The sequence below is a fragment of the Phocoena phocoena genome, chromosome 15 (genome assembly GCF_963924675.1).
Source record: "Phocoena phocoena chromosome 15, mPhoPho1.1, whole genome shotgun sequence".
NCBI lineage: Eukaryota > Metazoa > Chordata > Mammalia > Artiodactyla > Phocoenidae > Phocoena > Phocoena phocoena.
In genome coordinates this window covers 66,727,488-66,749,864 of record NC_089233.1, presented here as the reverse complement: position 1 = coordinate 66,749,864, position 22,377 = coordinate 66,727,488, and the positions used below count along the sequence as shown (strand labels likewise).

Below are 22,377 nucleotides of genomic sequence, written 5' to 3'. Positions count from 1 at the left end.
GCCTCGCAGAGGGAACACTCAGTAAGCCGGACACCAGGGGCCAGGAAGCATATGTAAAGGCAGCGGGAGGACGGCCGAGTGGGACAGCTCCAGAGTTGGGAAGGGACAGGAGTGAACCCTCCAAACACGGGGAAACGCTTTCAGCAACGCCTCTGCCGGCACTACCAGTGACCAGGGCACGGCCAGCCCACGATCACTTCCGAATGCAGGGGCAACAAAGGGCAGAAGAAGAGCCAGGCAGAGGAGCCCATGTCAGCAGCCGGCGCTCCGCCCAGGCAGGGGAAAGCTGCCCAGCCAAGCCCGGGACCCCAACACTATCCTCACTTCATGGAAAGACTCCATCTCCCCTCATCAACAGAGGCCGCAGGAAGACCAACTTCTCGTAAAAATGCCTCAAGTACTCCTCCACCCACAAAATACCAACTACGTACCTACTAACCACTTGCCAGGCACTGGGGGTTCAAAGACACAGACCAGGCCTCTGCCCTCCCGCACTGCTTGCTGTTTCCCCCCTGGAAGGAAAGGAAAGCTCAGGAGAATGAAGTAACTCACCCGAGGTTCCACGGCTAACGAGGGGCTGCGTCAGCATCTGAACTCAGGCCTTTCTGGCCCCCAAACCCAGCCCCACTCTCCTGCACAAGGCTTTGCAAGACAGTTCCAGAACCCCCCTGAGCCCAGGGGCCACCCCGTCTGCAGCGGGGCAGGAAGGCCACGGCCCCCCCAGTTCAAGGCCCTCAGGAGCGGCACTTGCCCAAGGGACTGGGGCGCCCTCACTTTAAAGCTCAAACACCCGTTTGGAAAATGGAGGTTTCAACACTTTCCCTTAAAGCTTATTCGGGGGAAATGGGCTAACGCTCACCAGAGTATTTGGCCGGTAACCGACGAGCGGCTTTGGGGCCTGAAACGCTGGAGTCGGAGGTGATGGGCAGTGAATCAGGGGCTCTGGCGCCCCTCAGGCCAGGTTCACACGGGCTCTGCACGACCCCCTGCGGGACCTGGGGCCCACGCGTCACCCGACCGGTCTCTCGACATCAGCGGGCACAAGTCTTCCCACGGGGCGGGTGAGGCCAGGGGACCTGACGCTCCGAAGCGGCGCCGGCCGGTGGCGCGGTGACCCGAGGCCTCTTTGTCTAGGACACGAGTCCCGAAAGGTCCACACGCGGCGGAGGTGACGGGCTCAGAACAGGGAGTGAACAAGGGCTCCGAGGTGACCTGCGGCCGGAGCTCCCCCCCTCGGGCCTCAGTTTCCCCTCCTGTCGGGGGCGGGGAGACGGAGCACCGGCCTTGAAGGCCGCCGAGGGTCCCTGGGCAGCGCGACCCCGCAATGACTCACCCAGGGCGCCGGGACTGTCGGCTGCAGGTCATACAGGACGACGAGAGAAGATACTGCACGGTTCCCGGCGACTAGGCCGCAAGACCCAGCTTCCAGCGGTTGAGCGCCACCGGAAATGCAGTTGAGGTGCGGGATGCAGCCTAGAGAGGCGGCTCCCAGGGCGGAACCCGCGCAAGCGGTTCTTTCGCGCCCCCTTGTGGATGAGAACGGAAACTCTGACCTGCCAAGTCTCCAAGCATCCTTTCCTCTTCCCAACCGCCCATCTGAATATTAAATGGCTAGGACATCTGTACTTTTGACCTGTCTACTCCTTCTCCCTGATTTTCTTGTGGCATTCACTTTTCCTGTTGAATTCAGTCTTGTTGGGAATATCAATTATAGTGTCTTGCCCTCTCCTGAGAAATGGTTGGGCGTGAGACCCAAGCTGGGAAAATTATACTTTCTTCCTTAATTATGTATCTCGAGTGTGAGAGAGCAGGGATCCTAAAGGAGCTTGGAGGCTAGTTGTGGAGCTATGAGTGGAGTCGTACTTCAATCAATTTCCAAACTAAGGTGGTTTCTTGTAGGTGGTGTACCTTAGCAGGGTTTTGAAGGACTCAAACAGAAAGGGGGAATGGGAAGATGTTCAGAAACGGGAGGAAAAGGAAGACGCACAAGCTGATGTAGGGGAAGGGATGGGGGAGTGGATACATGTGTTTGGATGTGAAGAAGTTAGAAACTGGATAGAGCATCTCATTGCATGGCCTGTAATAGATGAATCTTTAAATGTTACAAGAGAAGAAAGAAATTCTCATTGTTGCAATGGGAGAGGCACTCACTTGATTCTGAAATGTAAGAAAAAGTCCATGTGTCTCAGTTTGCTCTTGGTTCCTGAGGGCTTAAAAAAATGAGGAAAAGGACAATTGAAATGATCCAAATAAAGTAAAATCAATAAAACAATGGGTAGAAACCAAAATGGCAGAAAATGAGCCTAACCATATTTAGAGCAACATAGCCAAACAACTTTAGGAATGGGAAAAGGGGCTTTGTACAGTCAGCAGAGGGTAAAAAGCTAGAGAACAATATGTTTGACTTTTTGCCCATAAAATTTTAAATTTAGGTAAAATGAATGCATTCCTGGAATATATTTAACAGAATTGCCTTAAGGAAAAATAGAAAACCTAAATAATTTCATAACACTTAAAAAAATTGAATCAGTTAACAATCTTCCCACAAAGAAAACATCATACCCAGGTGTCTTTTTTTAATATAAATTTATTTATTTATTATTATTATTTTTAATTTATTTATTTTATCGATTTATTATTTTGGCTGCATTGGGTCTTCGTTGCTGCGCACGGGCTTTCTCTAGTTGCGGCGAGCAGGGGCTACTCTTCATTGCGGTGCACGGGCTTCTCATTGTGGTGGCTTCTCTTGTTGCAGAGTACAGGCTCTAGGCGTGCAGGCTTCAGTAGTTGCAGCGTACAGGCTTCGGTAGTTGCAGCACGCAGGCTCAGTAGTTGTGGCTCACGGGCTTAGTTGCTTGTCCTCATGAAGCTTGTGGGAAAATTCCCCCAAAGTGTTGCCCTTTAAAGATATTCCCAAGAGTCTTCATTAGAAGGGCCCACCATTTAAGGATTATCCTCGAAACAAATGAACGCAGGGTCTTAAAGGGATATTTGTCCACCCATGTGCATAGCAGTACTAGTCACGATAGCCAGAAGGTAGAAGCTACTCAAGTGTCCATTGATGGATGAACGGATAAACAAAATGTGGTCTCTACATACAATGGAATATTATTCAGCCTTAAAAAAGAAGGGAATTCTGACAAATGCTACAACATGGATGAACCTTAATAATATTACGTTAAGTAAAATAAGCCAGTTATAAAAGGACAAATACTACGTGATTCCACTTATATGAGGTACTCAGAGTAGTCAGATTCAGAGACAGAAAGTAGAATGGTGGTGGTCAGGGGCTGGGGATAGTGGGGAATAGGGAGTTAGTGTTTAATAGGTACAGCGTTTCAGCTTGAAAGAAGAAAAGAGTTCTGGGGATTGATTGTACAATGCTGGGAATGTACCTGACACTACTGAACTGAGTATTTAAAAATGACTGGGGCTTTGCTCGTGGTGCAGTGGTTAAGAATCCACCTGCCAATGCAGGGGACACGGGTTCGAGCACTGGTCCGGGGAGATCTCACGTGCCGCGGAGCAACTAAGCCTGTGCACCACGACTACTGAGCCTGCACTCTAGAGCCCGTGCTCCGCAACAAGAGAAGCCACCGCAATGAGAAGCCTGCGTGCGTACCACAACAAAGAGTAGCCCCTGCTCACCGCAACTAGGGAAAGCCCACATGCAGCAATGAAGACCCAATGCAGCCAAAAATAAAGAAATAAAATAAAAATGATTAAGATGGTAAATTTTATGTTATGTGTACTTTACAATTCAAAAATTTTAAATTAGGTAAAATAATGCATTGAAATACATGAATACCATAAGTGCTTTTTTTTTTAGCTTTTGGCTTATCATCAGCTAGTAATGCACTTTAGCTATCACCGTCATCATCATGATTAACATAATTTGATAAAAATTACTATTCATTCATAACTTTGAGTCTTAAAATTCTAAAAATAGAATATACATCATAAACCATCAGTCAATATCACATGTAATGGTGAAATCATAGAAGAATTCTTCTATTTTTATCCTAGAAGTCCCAGAAAAGTAGTCAGGGATGTCTGCTGCCCTTGGCCAGGACAACCCAAGGTCTTAAGAGTAAAGAATCGATATAGTCTGCTAGCATGGTGAGAGATAATGACCCACAGTCAAATATTGTTACCCCGGAAGGCCCAGGTCTTCAGGCAAGAAAGTTCATGATTCTCAAGCCAGGAAAGCTTAAGTATAATTAGCCACAAACATCTCAGTTATTTAGTTAGCAAAGGAGGTCCAAAGTTGTTGTTCAGGGAAACCCAAGTAAGACCATCCAGATTCATTAGTCAAGAAGGTTGTTTTCAAGGATTGTCCACCGCAGATGGAAGGAAAGTCTGATGTCACCGGCCAAGGTTATCAGTCTTTCGCTTGGACTCCGGTCCCCCAGGGCCTAGCCCTGCCTGTTTGGGAAGGGAACGGGCCACCTCTTCTCCTGTCTGTCTGCATGGCAGAGGCCTGAGCCATTTAGACTTTCACTGGGCCAACATTGACCCCCCTCTCCGGAACCAGGGGCTTTCAGCCCAGGACAAAAATGAAGCAGAAGCAGAACTAGTGACAAAGAGGCTGTGGGGGTCAGAGGACCAGCGAGGGGACACAGGGAGGAGGGGATGCTGACACCTCGGTGGGAACTGACCCTGGTGGGGAGACCCTCTGTCTCACCTCAGTGTGTCTGAGCATCCAGTGAGGGCCTGGGGGCTGCTGGAGGCTCCCAAACAGGCCCAGACCCAGGCCATGGGGCAGCAGAGGCCCTGGGTGGCTGGACTGGCCAAAGCTACCAATGGGCCTCAGTCCCAGCCTGCAGGAGCCCAAGCCTATTCCTCCCGAAAGATGCAGTAACAGATAATCAGTAAGACGGCAAGGAGGAAGATGAACAGAATAAGCAAGACCACCAGCATGCTGAGCATTCTTAGTGCAGGGACAGGGCTTGGAGATCCTGCAGGGCTCACCGGGCCAGCTGCTGGCTTCCAGCCTAGACCCTGGGCATCACCTCCTTCGGACAATCTGTCCAGCCAGCCGAGACCCCATCTCCCCATCCCACCCATCTCCAGGCTCCAGGAATCTCTCAGCCACTGTGAGGTCACAAACTCCAAGATGATGGAATGTTGGCCTCCCAGCCACAGCCCAATCCTTTATAAATGTGACCAGTATGCTGAAAGAGGGACTTCTGGTATGTCATCATAAAAACAATTTTTTTTTGCCTGTCTCTTTAAACTTTCTAAGTGGAAGTATCTTTTCACTGCCCCTAGAAAAATATCAGGCAGTCGTCATCAGTCTTCTGATCATTCTTAGGTAACAAGTCTTGTGTTACTGAAAATGGGGAACATAGTTTTCATTCAATTATTTTAAATGTCCGTCTCGTGTATCAATCGTGTTTTCAATGATCATTGATAGCTCAGACTTCGCTCTCCACCAACTGGCGCCAAGCACAGGGTGGATTGCTGTCTGCTGGGAGGGGATGGGAACCTTCTCCCCTTACTTATCCAAATGTGTTTCTCTTCACCAGGTTTCTGCCCACTCTCCCCAGCCCACCCCCACTCCCAGTACCTGCAGGATCAGGATCAGATGGAATGACGAGTGAGATAGGGGAACATTTCTCTCCAGGCTGGTCATGAAATTAATGCTGAGCATTCTCCCTCAGCCCCTGTTTCAGGGGTTCTTCAGAGACCCCCCTCCTGGTGCCCTTTGATTGTACCCCCAGTGATGTGAACAGGCCTTCTTCTTGGGGTCCCCTCCCCCTAGCAGGCTCCCTGTAGGGCAGAACCTCTTGGGCAGCAGGTGGACAGTCCTATCCCAGATTTTACACTTGTTGAAGGAGACAATGAACTTTTTTTTTTTTTTGCGGTACGCGGACTTCTCACTGTTGTGGCCTCTCCTGTTGTCGAGCACAGGCTCCGGATGCGCGGGCTCAGCGGCCATGGCTCATCGGCCCAGCCGCTCCGCGGCATGTGGGATCTTCCCGGATCGGGGCATGAACCCGTGTCCCCTGCATCGGCAGGCGGACTCTCAACCACTGCGCCACCAGGGAAGCCTTATTTATTTATTTTTTTAAATTAAAAAAAAATTTTTGGCCATACCTCATGTGGCATGTGGGATCTTAGTTCCCTAACCAGGGATGGAACTTGTGCCCCCTGCAGTGGAAGCATGGAGTCTTAACCACTGGATTGCCAGGGAAGTCCCTAAATTTTTTATCTTTAATTTATTTATTTTTATTGAAGTAGAATTGATTTACAATGTTGTGTTAATTTCTGCTGTAGAGCAAAGTGAATCAGTTATGCACATATATACATTGTTTTTTATAGTCTTTTCCATTATGGTTTATCCTAGGATATTGAATATAGTTCGCTGTGCTGTGCAGTGGGACCTTGTTGTTTATATGTTCTGTACATTTGGTACCTTTTTAATGTGGCTCCTGGAAGGTTTAAAATTACACATGCGGCCGGCCGGCATTATATTTCTACTGGAGAGTGCTGCCTTAGGCTCTTCAAATACAGCACACTCTCTCTGCCTCATAAATAATCTCACGGTGTCCTCACAGTGACAGAAGCCCTGGGCTTTCTCAGAAATACCAAAGTATAGCAACTACCGCGCTTGGCCATCTGCTCTGTGCTGTGTTCTCGGTGTGCATTGTTTCACTTAATTCTCACAGCAACACTGTTGGGGGAGGGGGGACTAAGACTCTGCCCATTTCCAGAAAAGGAAAACTAAGGCTGGGCAAAGTTAGGTCACTTAGCCAAAGCCACAGGGAGAGTAAGGGCAAGAGCAGGAGGCAGCAGAGGACACTGGGGCTGTGTGCACACCTGACCCCTTTGTCCAGTATCCTCCCAGCCACAGCATCCCATGGCCCCTCCTGATCACGGAGATCCCCAATGTTCTCACAGTGTTAGAATCCCACAGGCTCCTCTCAGGTACAGAAGATGGAGTGTTCTCACCCTCAGAGGCCCCCCCACCCCATTTCCTTCTCCGCTGTATCGGTCAGGCCTGGATTTCCACATTGTGCTGACTTAGTGAAGTGCCAGGAATCTGAAGAGGGAAGATGCTTGCTCGGACACAAGCGTGGGCTGTTTGCACTTCAGAATGTGGACCAAGTTAGTGGCGGGGTTGCCTCAGGTCTGAGAGATACACCCGGCCTAGGATGCAGGCAGTGTTAGTGCTTGTGGGATTAGGGGCCGTGAGCCCCCCTCTCAAGCCTCTCTGCAGTGCCATCGGGAGTATGGGACCTCTGTCTGTCTTCTCTGGCACAATGCAAATCTGACCAGGTCCCCAAAATGCAAATTTGATCAAGTCCCTCTGATTCAAGACTGCTTTTTTTTTTTTTTTGCGGTACGCGGGCCTCTCACTGTTGTGGCTTCTCCCGTTGCAGAGCACAGGCTCTGGACGTGCAGGCTCAGCGGCCATGGCTCATGGGCCCAGCCGCTCTGCGGCATGTTGGATCTTCCTGGACCGGGGCACAAACCCGTGTTCGCTGCATCGAAAGGCGGACTCTCAACCACTGCGCCACCAGGGAAGCCCCTCAAGACTACTTTTACTTTTAGGATGGCATTTTAGCAAAGCACCTGCCCACCTCTGTAGGCTTATCTCCTTGTCACCCTCATGATCCAGTTTCAGGTCATCTGAACAATATTTTAGTCTGATGATGTGTCCAAATAACTATACGGCCAGCATTCATTCATTTGTTCAGCTGTGCCAGCCACTAAACTCAATACAATGGTCAATCGGACAAGACGCCTATTGTCCACACAATACATGAGTTCTTCAACCTAAATATCCATCAACAGATGAATGGATAAAGAAGATGTGGTACAGATATACAATGGAATACTACTCAGCCATTAAAAAGAATGAAATAATGCCATTTGCAGCAACATGGATGGACCTGGAGATTGTCATACTGAGCGAAGTATCAGACAAAGACAAATATCATAGGATATTGCTTACATGTGGAATCTTAAAAAATGATCAAACAAACTTATTTACAAAACAGAAACACAGACTTAGAGAACGAATTTATGATTACCAGCAGGAAAGGGTGGCAGGGGAGGTATAGATTGGGAGATTGGGATTGACATGTACACACTGCTATATTTAGAATGGATAACCAACAAGGATCTACTGTATAGCAGGGGTAACTCTGCTCAATACTCTGTAATAACCTAAATGGGAAAAGAATTTGAAAAAGAATATATATATATGTAACTGTATAACTGAATCACTCCGCTGTACACCTGAAGCTAACACAACATTATTAATCAACTACACTTGGATATTAAAAATAAAAAAGAAAGAGCTTTTGCTAATTAAAGTTCCTCATGTGGAAGAGTCACCATTCCTACAAATTAATGACATATCAGTGACAACAAACAGAACACACGCAGAAAAGCAAAACAGGTGAGGGAATGTTATTTTCAAAATTTCAGACTACTGCTGGAAATTACCAAGTCATCCTGACGCAGAACTCGGGCTCCGAGCCACCAGAGGTCGCTGCAGGAACGCGAGCGAGGGATCCGCGCCCGGCGACGCCGCTCTAGGCCGCAGGCCTCGTGTCCGCTGCAGTTCCGCCGCCGCTGAGCGGGTGGAGGAGGTTCCCGGTTCCGGTGGCTTCTACTTCTCTTGGATCCACGCCATCTCCCAACATCCGCGGACATCCGCACCTTCCCGCACTAGCTGCTGTGTTTCTTCCTCTGTCCCGCGCCATCTCTCACGGCGCCCCGGGTGCGTTACTGAGGGGAGCCCTGGACACGTGGTCTGCTCCGCCCCCTCCCCCCACCCTAAGGGGAAACTGAGGCCCGAGGGGGCGGGGAGGGCCACATGTCGACTTCTCGGCCCTCGTGTCTTCGACAAAGAGGCCTCGGGTCACCGCGTCACCGGCCGGCGCCGTCTCGGAGCCTCACCCGCCCCGTAGGGAGACTTGTGCCCGCTGATGTTGAGAGACCGGTCGGGTGCCGCGTGGGCCCCAGGTCCCGCAGGGGGTCGTGCAGAGCCCGTGTGAACCTGGCCGGAGAGGCGCCAGAGCCCCTGATTCACTGCCCATCACCTCCGACTCCAGCGTTTCAGGCCCCAAAGCCGCTCGTCGGTTACCGGCCAAATACTCTGGTGAGCGTTAGCCCATTTCCCCCGAATAAGCTTTAAGGGAAAGTGTTGAAACCTCCATTTTCCAAACGGGTGTTTGAGCTTTAAAGTGAGGGCGCCCCAGTCCCTTGGGCAAGTGCTGCTCCTGAGGACCTTGAACTGGGGGCTGTGGCCTTCCTGCCCCGCTGCAGACGGGGTGGTCCCTGGGCTCAGGGGGGTTCTTGCAAAGCCTTGTGGGGGAGAGTGGGGCTGGGTTTGGGGGCCAGAAAGGCCTGAGTTCAGATGCTGACGCAGCCCCTCGTTAGCCGTGGAACCTCGGGTGAGTTACTTCATTCTCCTGAGCTTTCCTTTCCTTCCAGGGGGGAAACAGCAAGCAGTCTGGGAGGGCAGAGGCCCGGTCTGTGTCTTTGAACCTCCAGTGCCTGGCAAGTGGTTAGTAGGTACTTAGTTGGTATTTTGTGGGTGGAGGAGTACTTGAGGCATTTTTACGAGAAGTTGGTCTTCCTGTGGCCTCTGTTGATGAGGGGAGATGGAGTCTTTCCATGAAGTGAGGATAGTGTTGGGGTCCCGGGCTTGGCTGGGCAGCTTTCCCCTGCCTGGGCGGAGCGCCGGCTGCTGACATGGGCTCCTCTGCCTGGCTCTTCTTCTGCCCTTTGTTGCCCCTGCATTCGGAAGTGATCATGGGCTGGCCGTGCCCTGGTCACTGGTAGTGCCGGCAGAGGCGTTGCTGAAAGCGTTTCCCCGTGTTTGGAGGGTTCACTCCTGTCCCTTCCCAACTCTGGAGCTGTCCCACTCGGCCGTCCTCTCGCCGCGTTTCTATTATTTTACTATTTTAATAATTACTGCACACCGCACGGCTTGCCGGATCTTAGTTCCCTGACTAGGAATTGAATCAAGGCCGTGGCAGTGAAAGCGCACGGAGTCCTAACCACGGGACCTCCAGGGAATTCCCCCCAGCACCTCTTCAGATGTTTCCTGGCACCTGGTGTCTGTTGAGTGCCCTCTGCCTGGCTTGGTGCTGGTTTCTCTGAGGCTTTAAAAAAGGAGAATGGGAGTGGGTCTTGCCACAGCTGTGGTCTTCTGACCCTGGTCTCCAGTCTCAGCAGCCCTGTGTTCTTTTCTGCCTCTGGATTTGAAGTGGTTGCAGGCTGCCTGTGTCCTGGTCAGTGGTAATATGGGCCGAGGAAAAGTTGCAAGATTTTCCCCATGTTCAGGGGACCCATACTTGTCCCTTCCATACAGGACAGCCTTCAGTGACTAGCAGTGACCAAGCATGAAGCAGTCTGAGGATGGAGGGAGTCAGGCTGTAGTGCATTCGTTGCCTAAGACCCGAATCCCCCCAACACACACACCGTGTTTTCCTGTCGATGAGCATAATGGTTTCCTGCCAGTTGGGCAGATCACGTGATGGCTTCTTGTCCCCTGCGGGAGTGTCACATGGCTGCTGTTGCGTGAGATGTGTCGTCAGGGAGAGCCGGGACTGAGTCCCAGGTAAGTGGTGTCCCGCCCGTTCTCTAGTACTTGAGTTGTGTGCAGGCTGTGAGGCCAGAGATGTTGGGTGCTGAGGTGTGGAGAGTGAGGGTGCAGTGGAGGCTTGGGCCCCCTTCTGCTCCTGAGAGCCTGGATGGAGGCTGCTGTGATGTTGAGAGGACAGAGATTCACATCCAGTGACCAGCCAAGTGCTCTTCTGTGAGCCTGAGCGAGAATTCTGTCAGGTGTTCAATCCTGGTGCCACTTACACACATTCCTTCAGGACCTAAGAGTTCTCAGTATTTCTGCCGTTAGTCTTCTCTTCAGCTCTTGGCAGGGACTGGTGAATAATCGGGTGATTCTGTCATCTTAGGCTGGAAGTCTGGTCAGTGACCTGTCTGCTGGTCTGTTCCTAGGCCAGGCCGTTTCCCAGGATGCTGGCAGTGGCCTCCCTTCTCTGCTGCCTCACTGCCCTTTTCTGCCCCTGCATTCGGAAGTGATCGTGGGCTGCCCGTGCCCTGGTCATTGATAGTGCAGGGAGAGGAGTTGCTGAAAGCCTTTCCCCGTGTTTGGAGGGTTCATTCCTGTCCCTTGCAAACTCTGGAGCTTTCGTACATGTCTTTCTTCCCACTGATTTGTGTTGCTTCCTGGTCCCTGGCGCTGTGTGCTCACTGAGTGCCCCTTTTCCCAAACAGGGCCCTGCCTTAGCAGTTCACAGGCTGGCAGTGGAGGGCTCCCCTCTGGACGTTTTCTCTGATTCCCCATCGCACCCCTTCCTCATCCCGCATCCTCAGCCCCGCCCCTCAGCGCTGATCGCACCTAGAAAGTGTTGATTTGCTGATCGGGGCCCTTATGCTGTAATCTTGAGGGCAGCGCCTCCTTGTTTTGCGTTGCATCTGGTGCCTGATGCACAGCACCTAGACCAAAAAAAAGCCCCAAAGAGGTGGAGATGACCCATCTGTTGTGAGGTGACAGGGCTCCTCCCATTGCAGAGTGTCAGGGAACTAAGCCCTCCAGCAAGCCAGCCTGCCGGGTCAGCCTCCTTTTCTCCACTGGAATTGTTTCTGTAATGAAAGGTAGACTTACTATGATCTAGGTAGACTTGCTGGTCATGAGCAGGGCCCGTGGTCCGCTGTGGGTGATTTTCTAGTGACCGACTTGGACAAAGCCCAGTATAGTTGAGGATGCATATGTAAGTCGCTCTTATACTATGTAGCAGGCACGGGGCCCTCCCCCCACCTGTTGCCCCTCCCGGTCCATTCCAGTCATTGCCAGGCAGCCACAGCCTGCAGACCGGTTAGCAGCAAATTGATCACAGTTGGCACATAGGGTAACGTAGGTATTATTCCTGTCAGAGATGACCTGCAGACTCCCTCCTAGGGTTAAATCGTCCTTGTTCCTGAGACCGTGGTGTGGCTGTTCAGGTACTGCCGTAACAGCCTGCCTTCGTGGGTGCTAGAGACTGTCAGCTGCTGTGCCAAGTGTTCTGTGCGTCCCCCAGGGCCTGCTGTGAGTGTCCGTTCACCGATTTTCCTTTGCAGCTGGGTCTGTGTGCACAGAGGCTCCACGGGAGGCATCATCTTCGTGCCAGCCAGGCGCTAGGCCCTGGGGGCCCAGGTAAGGCTTTTGGACCTTCCTCTGGAATGTTGTGTTTTTTGTAAAGTCACGTGTGTGTTTTCTGGGGCTTGGATGATCGTGTAAGGGGAAGTGCAGTGACAGTAGCATCTTGCTGTGGGGCAGTCCCCCACATGCCTAGGGGAGGGCCCTAGAAACCTGCTTGAGTGAAGGGCTCCCCGGGGCATCTCCCTTCTGAGCCCTGGGGTGTCAGTGCAAGTGCCGTTGTGATGGAGACCGGTCCCGCCTCTCAACCTGTCTAGCGCTGTGACCCCATCTCAGACTCCACATCTTCATCTGAAGAGCAAAGCTGGGATAGCAGCAAAAGTTCTAAAAAATTTTTCATGGTGTTGCCATGACCGCATGGTCCTGATCTTTTCAGCCCGAAAGCATTTGCAGTTTTTTATGCTGGAAGTGTCTTGACTCCCCCTGGCAGAGAGGTTTTGTGGGGTCTTGGCAGGACACGACAGAAACTGCTGGGACCTGGCTAGGCTGGGCTGCTCTCCCTGACCCAGGCCCCTGGCTCCAGCCTCCCGTCCTTCCTGGCTCTTTCTGCCCTTTTCTGTTCCTGTATCGAAAGTGATCGTGGGCTGCCTGTGCCCTGGTCACCGATAGTGCAGGGACAGGAGTCGCTGAAAGACCTTTCCCCGTGTTTGGAGGGCCCAGTTTTCCCTTCCAAATCCTGGAGCTTTCACACACTAGCTTTTTGGTCCTGCCATTTCCTTCAGAGCACGGGCCTTTGCCGGCCCACATGTGATATGGTGACCGGGCTGGGCCCCGGACTTGTGGAGGTTCACTTTGTCTGAAGTAAAGGAGCCTCTGGACAGAAACCAGTCCATACATTTGTATTTGGACCTCACACTGGAATAAGTTCAGATAATGCTGAAGGGCACATGGGAGAACTGTAAATCGTGGGTTCTGCTCTATGAACTTAACAGGAATGGAGGACAACCCATAATACATTATTCAAGGCAGCCCATGACCGACATGCTTGTTTGTGTGTTGACTTTGCTCCTTTACTCTTTTGGTTTTTTTCCCTTTACTGTTTCTTTTTTTTCTTTTCTTTTCTTTTTTTCTTGCGGTACGCGGGCCTCTCACTGTTGTGGCCTCTTCCCGTTGCTGAGCACAGGCTCCGGATGCGCAGGCTCAGCGGCCATGGCTCACGGGCCCATCCGCTCTGCGGCATGTGGGATCTTCCTGGACCGGGGCACGAACCTGCGTCCCCCGCATCGGCAGGCGGACTCTCAACCGCTGTGCCACCAGGGGAGCCCCCCTTTACTGTTTCTTGAGCACAATGTGTATTGCTTCTCCAGGAGCAGCCAGTAGTGTCGAAAGAAAAATAAAGGTGGGCCAGATGTAGGAGCAAAGAGGGGTTCTGCCAATTCTGAATCATTCAGAAAGCTTCCATTTGTCATGGTCTGCCAGAAGCCCGAGAAGTTCTCTTGTCGGTCTGATGAGAGAAGAGTGCCTTGACTCACCAACCTCTTTGTCGCCCCTGCTTTTAATCTGTGCTTTGGTGGGTTCTCTTTTAAAAAGGGTGACCCCAGGTGTTCACTAGAGAAGAAATTCCAGGCCTGTGGATCTGTGAGTCTGTGTCTGTAGACTCAAGGCTTGCTTTCTGGTTCATGTTAGGATGTGGTGTGGCAGGAGGACTCTCCCGCCGTGTAGTCAGCCGTCAGCAGGGGGCTGCCCTTCTGCCTTTCTGCGCCGCGGATGTGTTGGGTGGAGGCCGCAACCCTGCCCCGGCGCCTTCACTTAGACTCTGCAGGGGCAACGTGGTGCTCCCAAGAGGGATGTCTGGCTCCTAGACAACAGGTGAGGTCAGGTCCCACTCACCCCCCACTTTTGGCCTGAGGGCTCCTTTTCTTCCATCTACATTCGAGTTTCTCCTGTTTGATCCTGTTTTGCCAGATGTTTTTGTTCGCATCTCATGATGATGTGAAGGTAGTGAGACTAATATTTGTGAACCACCTGGTCCTCAGTAGCTGTCTAACAAATCTGAGACTTCCCTTGTCTTTCAAACCTGCCCTCTGCCCCTTTGCATCAGAGGCTTGTCCTGTCCCACAGCCTAGTCCCTGGTCCTGGGGCTCCTCAGCCAGCCTGGAGCATTTAATGGCTGGTGATGACCATTTTGAAAAGACTTTATCTACCCCCCATCCCCCCCCCATCCCAGACCTGACACTTTAAACCTCTGGGTGCAAAGTCCCACACGTTGAGTTGGGGGTCACTTGTGTAGTGTCCTCAAGCGTTAATGATATTTTCTCATTATTCCTTCAAATGGGCCTGGCAGTCTTGATTTTCACCCATCTGGGCACCTAATGAGTCTTTCTGGAAGTTTCTCTTTCATTTGCCTTTCTTGGGTGGGCATATTAAGTGGGTCTTTGCAGAATAGGATGACAGCTACTGGGACCTTGGGATGGACTGGGCAGAGAAGTAATGACAGTGGTGGGAGAACTGCTGAGGACGATGGTCCATCCTTTGATCAAGATGCAGTGGGAACTTGGTGTCAAAGTCTCTGACAGTGAGCTCAGACTGAGCTCTGGTGTATCTGGCCAGTTGCCTTGATCGGGAACTGTTTGAAAGAAAATTGTTTACTCTAAAAACCGAACCTTTGAGGTGTTTTCCTTTATTATCCCGTCTATTCTGGTGGTATCTAAGGTCAGTTTTTTTTGTTTGTTTTTAATATTTATTTATTTGGCTGTGCTGGGTCTTAGTTGGCGGCATGTGGGATCTAGTTCCCTGACCAGGGATCGAACCCGGGCCCTCTGCATTGGGGAGCGTGGAGTCTTAGCCTCTGGACCACCAGGGAAGTCCTATTCTGGTGATACCTAGTAGGGCCTAGTCTATTGGGACCCTCTCAGTGATGTTACTTGGGGAGAAGATGGTGCTGCAGATTAAATGCTTGTATGGTTCTTCTCCCTCCTAGGTCAGCGTTCGATCTGGAGATCGTTGAGGAAGTCCCAGGGCCATGAGTCAGTGACTTTGGGGTGACTTGGGATCTGGCATTGCTGGTATTTCTCCCCAAGGTGAGTTAATGCCATGGGCTGGGAATCCACCGCCAGAGGGTTGGCTGGTTTGAGTTTATGCAAATGGAAACTCCCAGCCGTTGGTCTCGTCTGTCCTTTCTTGTAGATTCCTTTTGTTCGTGGACACCAGCGGGGCAGAGAGTGGAGAGTGCGGTCCACACATGAAGAGCTCCCCGCCGCCTGCTCAGAGTGTCACGGGAGAACTGTTCACTCAGCACGAGAAATCAGGGCAAAGCGCTGGGACTGGGGATTGGGGCCCCCTTCAGCTGGCTCTGAGTCCCGACAGCAGTGCCCTTGGGTGCCATGGACAGGAAGGCCGGTCCCCGTCCCTCTGCCATGCCTGCGTGACTTCAGTGACCAAGAGTTTTTCTCTTGAGTTGGCTGCGGCTCATCATCATCACTTTTCTCTCCACCCATCCATTCAATAAACCGTATGCACCCACCCCACCTGCGTTTTAAGTCAGTAACAAGCCACATGCCTGCGAGGCTGGGCAGGGAGAAAGTGGGTCACAGGCCAAATCCTGTTTGCACTCTGAGCCTTTCCATCCTGCTCCTGAGGCTTGGCACGTGGGCTCTTGTTTGAGGTGTTCTGTTAGGACGGGGGTGAACAAACACTGGTGGTTGGCTCAGGTTAGGACCTGTGAGAGTTGAGGGCGTCGAGGAACAGTCAGGCCAGGGCTTGGGAAGGGTGATGGGGACCGGAGTGAGACAGGTGCTGATGTCATTGGGGAAGCTGTGGGTGCCTGGCTCATGAGTACGTACCTGCTTGTGTGACCAACTGGCCTAGTTTGCCTGGAATTGAGGGCTTTCTCAGACATGGGACTTTTATTGCCAAAACCTGGGAAGTCCTGGGCAAACTGGAACGAGTTGGTCAACTTATCTGGGTGTAAAATACATGGTGTAAACTTGAGAGGACAGGTTACTGAGTAAAGGTGAGAATGGTGAACGTGGAGCTGCCATTGGTGGACTCAGTCTTTTGGAGGTGATTGGGGTAAAATCAACAGTTGCACTGAGGACATGTATGTGAACTTTTTAATCTCCATTTTATAGATGGAGGCGTCTACGTGAGGAGGTATGTCCCACAGGCTGTGATGAAAGGCTCTACTTAACTGTCCAGTTTCTGCATTTGGAATTGAAACCACCTTGGCTAAGCTGAGGCAGGATTCAGGCTGTTGGGCCTGCCTGGTGGCTTTGACACCCTGAAGGTCTGGGGCAGGCATTCTTCGTGGCTGAGACGTTCTGCCCTGCTAGCCATTCTTCATGGCTGAAATGTTCTGCCCTGCTGGCCAGTTCCTGGTAGAGGCATCCAGAAGCGGGCAGTCCTTTTTCTGTCTCACTCCAAGGACTGTCCTCTGACTTCTGTTTGCCACCTTTATTCAGCTGGTTGTAGCTGCCTGGAAAGATGCCAAGAGAAGGAGTCTGGTTCCACTGGAGATAGCTGTGACTGAGCGTGATGTTTGCTGCCATGCAGGAACAGCAGCAGCGGGACACAGGCCAGTCCTGAACAAGTGTTCCTGGGGACACCGGACACTGGTCATCATGCTAGCCCTGTTCTACCGCAGTGTGTGAAGCAGGAGACATCCCAGGTTTGTAGGGCCTGAGGAGATCTGAGGAGAGCATTCATCCAGGGTGACCCAGGAACCAGGCTTAAGGTCAGTAAGGCACAAACCTTGGCTGGGAAACTAGGCCTCACTGGAGCAGCTGGTGGGAGATTAACCAGACATCATACTAGACATAGGGGTACAGTGGTGAATAAGACAGTTTGTGCCCTAAAAGGGGTCACCAATAAATATATAGATAATGTCTCCACACACCAAACGTTACAGGACATGCACTGCTGGGCACTGTAGGTGTTGGGGATGCAGCTTTAAACAAAACGGGGTGCCTCCTGGAGCTTGCTTAGAACTGCTCTCCATTATGGCAAGCCACCAGACACTTGTGGCTCTTTTAATAAAACTTAAAATTCAGGTCTTCAGTTTTATCAGCCACATTTCAAGTGCTCAGTAGCCACAAGTAGCTGCGGGGTTGGGCAGTGCAGATACATAGAATATTCCCATCAGTGCAGGAAGTTCAGACAGCGCCAGTCTAGAAAATAAGGAGTTGAGTTCCATGAAAGGAGTTGCTGGGACACCTTTACAGAAAGGCTGTCATTTGAGGAGTCCAAAGAGGGCTGCTGTGCCTGGCACTGCATTCCTGTGATTATGGTGGTGGTGGGGGGTTGGGTAAATCGGGGGCATCAGCCCGGAGGGGGTGTGAGAGCACTGGCTTCCGAGTCACAGACCTGGGGTCTAACCCAGCAGGGTGACATAATGTGAGTTTCCATCACCTGACCTCTGTTTCCCCTTGTGAAATGAGAACCACACCTCCACAGGAATATGGTGAGGTAAGGATTAAACAGACTTGTATGTGGAAGCCTGTGTAGGGTGTGGCTTCAGAAAGTGTTCAATAACTGATGGCTATTATTATTTATTGAAGTTTTCTCTTCAATTTTTTTTTTTGTCTTTTTTCGGCCTTGAGGCTTTCAGGGTATAGCCTGTAATGCTGAAGTTTCCAGGAAAGCAAAAATAGTTCCCCTCCTTTTACAACTTAAGATATGTATAATGCAATGGTTAATAAATATCTAGAAACATATACCCCCAAATTAGAGGATATATGCTTTTCTCAAGCACCTACATTTACAAATACTTTTTATGTTCCAGGTTACAAAACAAGTCACAGATACCAAAGAATCAGTTACACAGATCACATTTGTATCATACTACAGTATAATTAAGGATAATAACAACAAAAATGGGTTTGGAAAAATCCATATATTTGGAAAATTTAAAACGTTTAAAAATAACTCATCAAAGATGAAACCAGAGGGGAATTAGAAACTACTTAGAACTGAATGATAATGAAAATTTCTACATACCAGTACTTGTGAGATGTAGCTAAAGTAATTCTGAAGTTTATGCCTCACGTGCTTCTATTAGAAGAAAGGCTGAATAATTTTTATTAATAAGTAATAAAAAATAGAAGTAATGAGGATAAAAATTAGAGCAGAAACTAAAGCAGAGGGCAAAAATACAACAACGATCAACATGACTAAGAGTTGGTTCTTTGAAAAGTCATGAAACTGATGAAGAAAAATAATTTCAGGAAGGGAGAAGGACATAGGACAGAATCCTGTGTGGGATCCTAAATGGGATTTAAAAAAATACAGATTACTTTTCGCCTATAAAAATTTAAACTTTGGGAATTCCCTGGCGGTCCAGTGGTGAGGACTCTGTGCTCTCACTGCCGGGGCCAGGGTTCAATCCTGGGGAACTAAGATCCCGCAAGCTGCATGGCGCGGCCTGGGGAACTAAGATCCCGCAAGCTGCATGGCGCGGCCAAAAAAAAAATTTTAACTTTGACAAAATGAGCACATTTCTAGAAAACATCCAAAAAAGTTGCCTCAAGGAGAAAGAAAACTTCAATAGTCTGATAAAGACCACAAGGGAACAATAAAGTCAGATTTATTCGCCTGTTGCAGCATAAACTTTTTGGTCACTGTTAAAGCTGTGACTTTCTCACAAGAGGAATTTTTGATCCTTTCTTGATATAATGACCAAAACATATGTCCCATTGTTAAGGGACAATTGAATGCAGTCCATTTGGAGGAGGTTGAAGGGACACTGAGGCTCTGGCTTCAGACTGTCTGCAGTTTTGTCAGAATTTGGCTGTGGACAGGACATGCATGAGAAACATCATTGGTCAGGCCTTTAAAATCTTCCCGCCAATGTTGGCTTTTGCTTACAAGAACTTTCTGATCAAGTCTATTATTCTGCATAAACCCAGTCAAGCTGGGTGTCTGTCACCTATAATCCAAAGCATCATCGATTCTTTTTCTAAGCTTGTCAGGTATGATGCTTATTAGGGTATCCTATGATGGGCCCGGCCCTGGCGTGAGGCCCAGCAGGTGTTGTACTTCTTCAGGAAGACTTGCCCGCTTGTGGTGCTGGCCTAGCTAACCCAGGAGTCCAGAAGGCAAGGGGACCAGCTGATCCGTTTAAATAAGTGTGTGTCAGCTGTCACTCGCAGCTTCCAGACAACGATCCGTTCTCAGAGGCTCAGCTTTGTTTGTCAATCTACCTACGTGTCTGCTGACATTAAAAATAAAACAGCAGGCATGCCTCCTGCCAGTGGGAGAAGAGTGTGTGTGTGTTGGAGGGGACATGCTTCTACCCTGAAAATCCAGGAAAGTAGGCAGGGTTGTCCGATGACCTTGGTCAGGAAAACCCATGAGAAACCGGGGAACCTATTGCTGCCAAAAGATGCAGAAACGGAAGGAGGGGCCAAGGAGACTGGAACGTTTTCATAATAAGTTTTTTTTCAAATAGCCCATGATTAGAGCAGTAGATTGGATACAGTAATCTGCAGGAAAAATCGTAACTTTCTTTGCTAACGAACCAAGCATTCCAGGATATTTGGCATTGGTTCATTATCTTTCACCATCCTTGCTAAAAATCTCACGTCTTTACTCTTAGGTACCTTGGGTTTTCCTGGCCAAGGTCATCAGACGTCCCTGGCTAATTCCCTAGGCCTTCCAAGATAAAAACACAACACCTCTATGATTTCACCAGAAGAATGACATTGGTTGATGGTTTAAGATAGATTTTTTTTAAAATTAAAAAGTGTCATCCTACTCCTAGTATATTATGGAATTTTTAATAATTAAGAATGGATGATGATAACTATAATTTATCCATCTAGCTTAGTGTGAGCCAAGAATTGCCCTGAGCAGTTTATATACCTTATTTCAATATATTTTCTTTATGTCATGACACCAAATGACACGTACAACTAAATTGTTCTATATGTTTAATGTTGAGCAGGGTGCTTTGGGCGCCATGGTGACTGGCCGCTTCTCATGCTATTTTAAAACTGAGGAATCTGGGGTTTGGAGAGGTTTAGTAAATTTTGCTAAGAGAGCAGAGAGGTGATGGAGCCACAATTTGAAAGCAGGTCACACTTGCCCCAAGTCTGTGTTCTTTCGTACTCTTGTAACCAGGTATGATGTGTTAGTCACAAAGATTTATTTTTCAAGCGAGTTCAAAGATTACTTGGGCTTCACTAAATATGAACGTTTTTAAGTGTATAGTTCTGTGGCATTAAGTACATTCACATCATTGTGCAACCATCGCTGCCATCCTTCTCCAGAACTTTTTCATCTTTCCAGACTGAAACTCTGTACCCATCAAGCACCTCCTTCCCATTTTCCCCTCCTCCCAGCCCCTGGTAACCACCGTTCTACTTTCTGTCTTATGCATGTAACTACTCTAGGTACCTCATATGAGTAGAATCATGCAATATTTTTCCTTTTGTTGCTGGTTTCATTCACCTATCATACTGCCTTCAAGGTTCATCCTTTTATAGCATATGTCAGTTGTATTCACTGAATAATATTCCATTGTTTGTGTATATCACATCTTGTTTATACATTCATCTGTTGATGGACATTTGTGTGGTTTCCACCTTTTGGCTATTGTGAATAATGCTGCTATGAACATCAGTGTACAAATAGCCATTTATGTTCCTACTTTCAATTCTTTTGGAGAATGGGGTCTAGGCGCGCGGGCTTCAGTAGTTGTGGTGCATGGGCTTCAGTAGCTGTGGCTCGCGGGCTCTAGAGCACAGGCTCAGTAATTGTGGCACAGGGGCTTTGTTGCTCCGCGGCATGTGGGATCTTCCCAGACCAGGGCCCGAACCCGTATCCCTTGCATTGGCAGACGGATTCTTAACCTCTGTGCCACCAGGGAAGTCCCCCCACCATCTCTTTTTGAGAATAAAATGTTATTGGGACACAGTCACACTAATGAATTTGCCCATTGCCTATGGCTGCTTTCACACTACAACAGCAGAATCGAATAGTTGTGAAGATATGGTCCATGATGCTGAAAATATTACCTGTCCTTTATAGAAAATGTTTGCCAACATGCACTTTAGATGATTCCTGAATGCATATTTTAAGTTTTGATAGTTAGAGAATTATTTTAGTCTATTTGAGGAAAAAATATAACCAGGATGTCAAAACTGTGGTTTCATGAATGTTATTGTTTAGGAGAAAACTGAGTTTAAAGAGCGTGCTAATGTAAAGCGGACTTAATGAAATAGTACATAGTGGTACAGATGGTCTTTGGCTCAGGCAAAATTGTGAAGGTGGGGAGGGAGGGCCTGATACTTGAGGCCCACTGGACTGTGCAGGTGCTGGGCGATAGCGGTAGATGCTGAGCATGACCAGAGAGCTTCAGGCCAACCCCTCTGTCGGGAATGGTGGCTGCTGCTCTTTTCAGTTAACAGTGATAGTAAATAATGGGCTGTTATGCCTGGTGCTTTCCATTTCTCAAAGGACTTTCACGTCTATTATCTCAAATGGATATCATTATTTCCACTTAGCAAATTCATCCATTAATTTCTTACCAAGGATTTATTGAGCATCTATCATGTGCTGGGTGGTATTTTAGATGCTGGGGATAAAGCCATGAACAGAACAGGCAGAGCTGCTACCCTATGGACCTTAAATTTTAGTAGGGTGGGTATCAGGATTTTGGCAGCAAGGAATCAAAATCCATGACGCCCTCTGGCTTGGGTAATAAGAAAATTTATCATCTGTCATGACAAGGGGTGCAATGTTAAGTTGGGCTGCAGGCACAGCGTGCTTTTGGTTTTGCTCTCCTTCCCCGTGATTCTCTTGAACCTGCTCATCGCCATGTGTTACCATCCTCTGGTGGGTATCAAGTTTGCTTTGGTGTATCCTGACATGACAACACCCACAGGAAAAACAGAAACACTGTTTCTTCCTTGTGTCTCTTTCTTAGAAATGAAAAACTTCCCCAGAAGCCCCGCTGCAGACGCTGCAGACTTCCCCATGTGTCTCATTGCCATTGTATTATTTAAATTTAGATTGGACTGCGTATTACAAACAATGGTTCAAAGAAGTGTTAAATACAAAATGGAGACTGGACTTGAGAATTCCCTGAGCAGACAAAACCATTTAAGCACACAAGCAAAACTAAATCCAGCTTATTTCACGAACACAAGTGAAAGTTAAGTTAGGTTATTTCTTAAAAATGCCTCTGCCAACATCATAAAAGAAACTTAAGTCATCTTCCTGAAAATGGTACGAGATATTGGGTTGACCAAAAAGTTCGT

At 49.1% G+C, this 22,377-nt stretch overlaps 4 non-coding genes across 4 annotated transcripts; 3 read left to right on the top strand and 1 right to left on the bottom strand.

The window, feature by feature from the left end:
- Nucleotides 1-77: 77 nt before the first annotated feature.
- On the bottom strand, nt 78-211 carry LOC136135815 (small nucleolar RNA SNORA71). The gene has a single exon (XR_010656649.1). It is a non-coding gene; the product is annotated as a small nucleolar RNA SNORA71 (small nucleolar RNA).
- Nucleotides 212-9,751: 9,540 nt separating this feature from the next.
- On the top strand, nt 9,752-9,885 carry LOC136135814 (small nucleolar RNA SNORA71). Its single transcript, XR_010656648.1, has one exon. It is a non-coding gene; the product is annotated as a small nucleolar RNA SNORA71 (small nucleolar RNA).
- Nucleotides 9,886-11,043: 1,158 nt separating this feature from the next.
- LOC136135811 (small nucleolar RNA SNORA71) lies at nt 11,044-11,177 on the top strand. Its single transcript, XR_010656645.1, has one exon. It is a non-coding gene; the product is annotated as a small nucleolar RNA SNORA71 (small nucleolar RNA).
- A 1,564-nt stretch (nt 11,178-12,741) lies between these two features.
- On the top strand, nt 12,742-12,873 carry LOC136135813 (small nucleolar RNA SNORA71). The gene has a single exon (XR_010656647.1). It is a non-coding gene; the product is annotated as a small nucleolar RNA SNORA71 (small nucleolar RNA).
- Nucleotides 12,874-22,377: the final 9,504 nt, after the last annotated feature.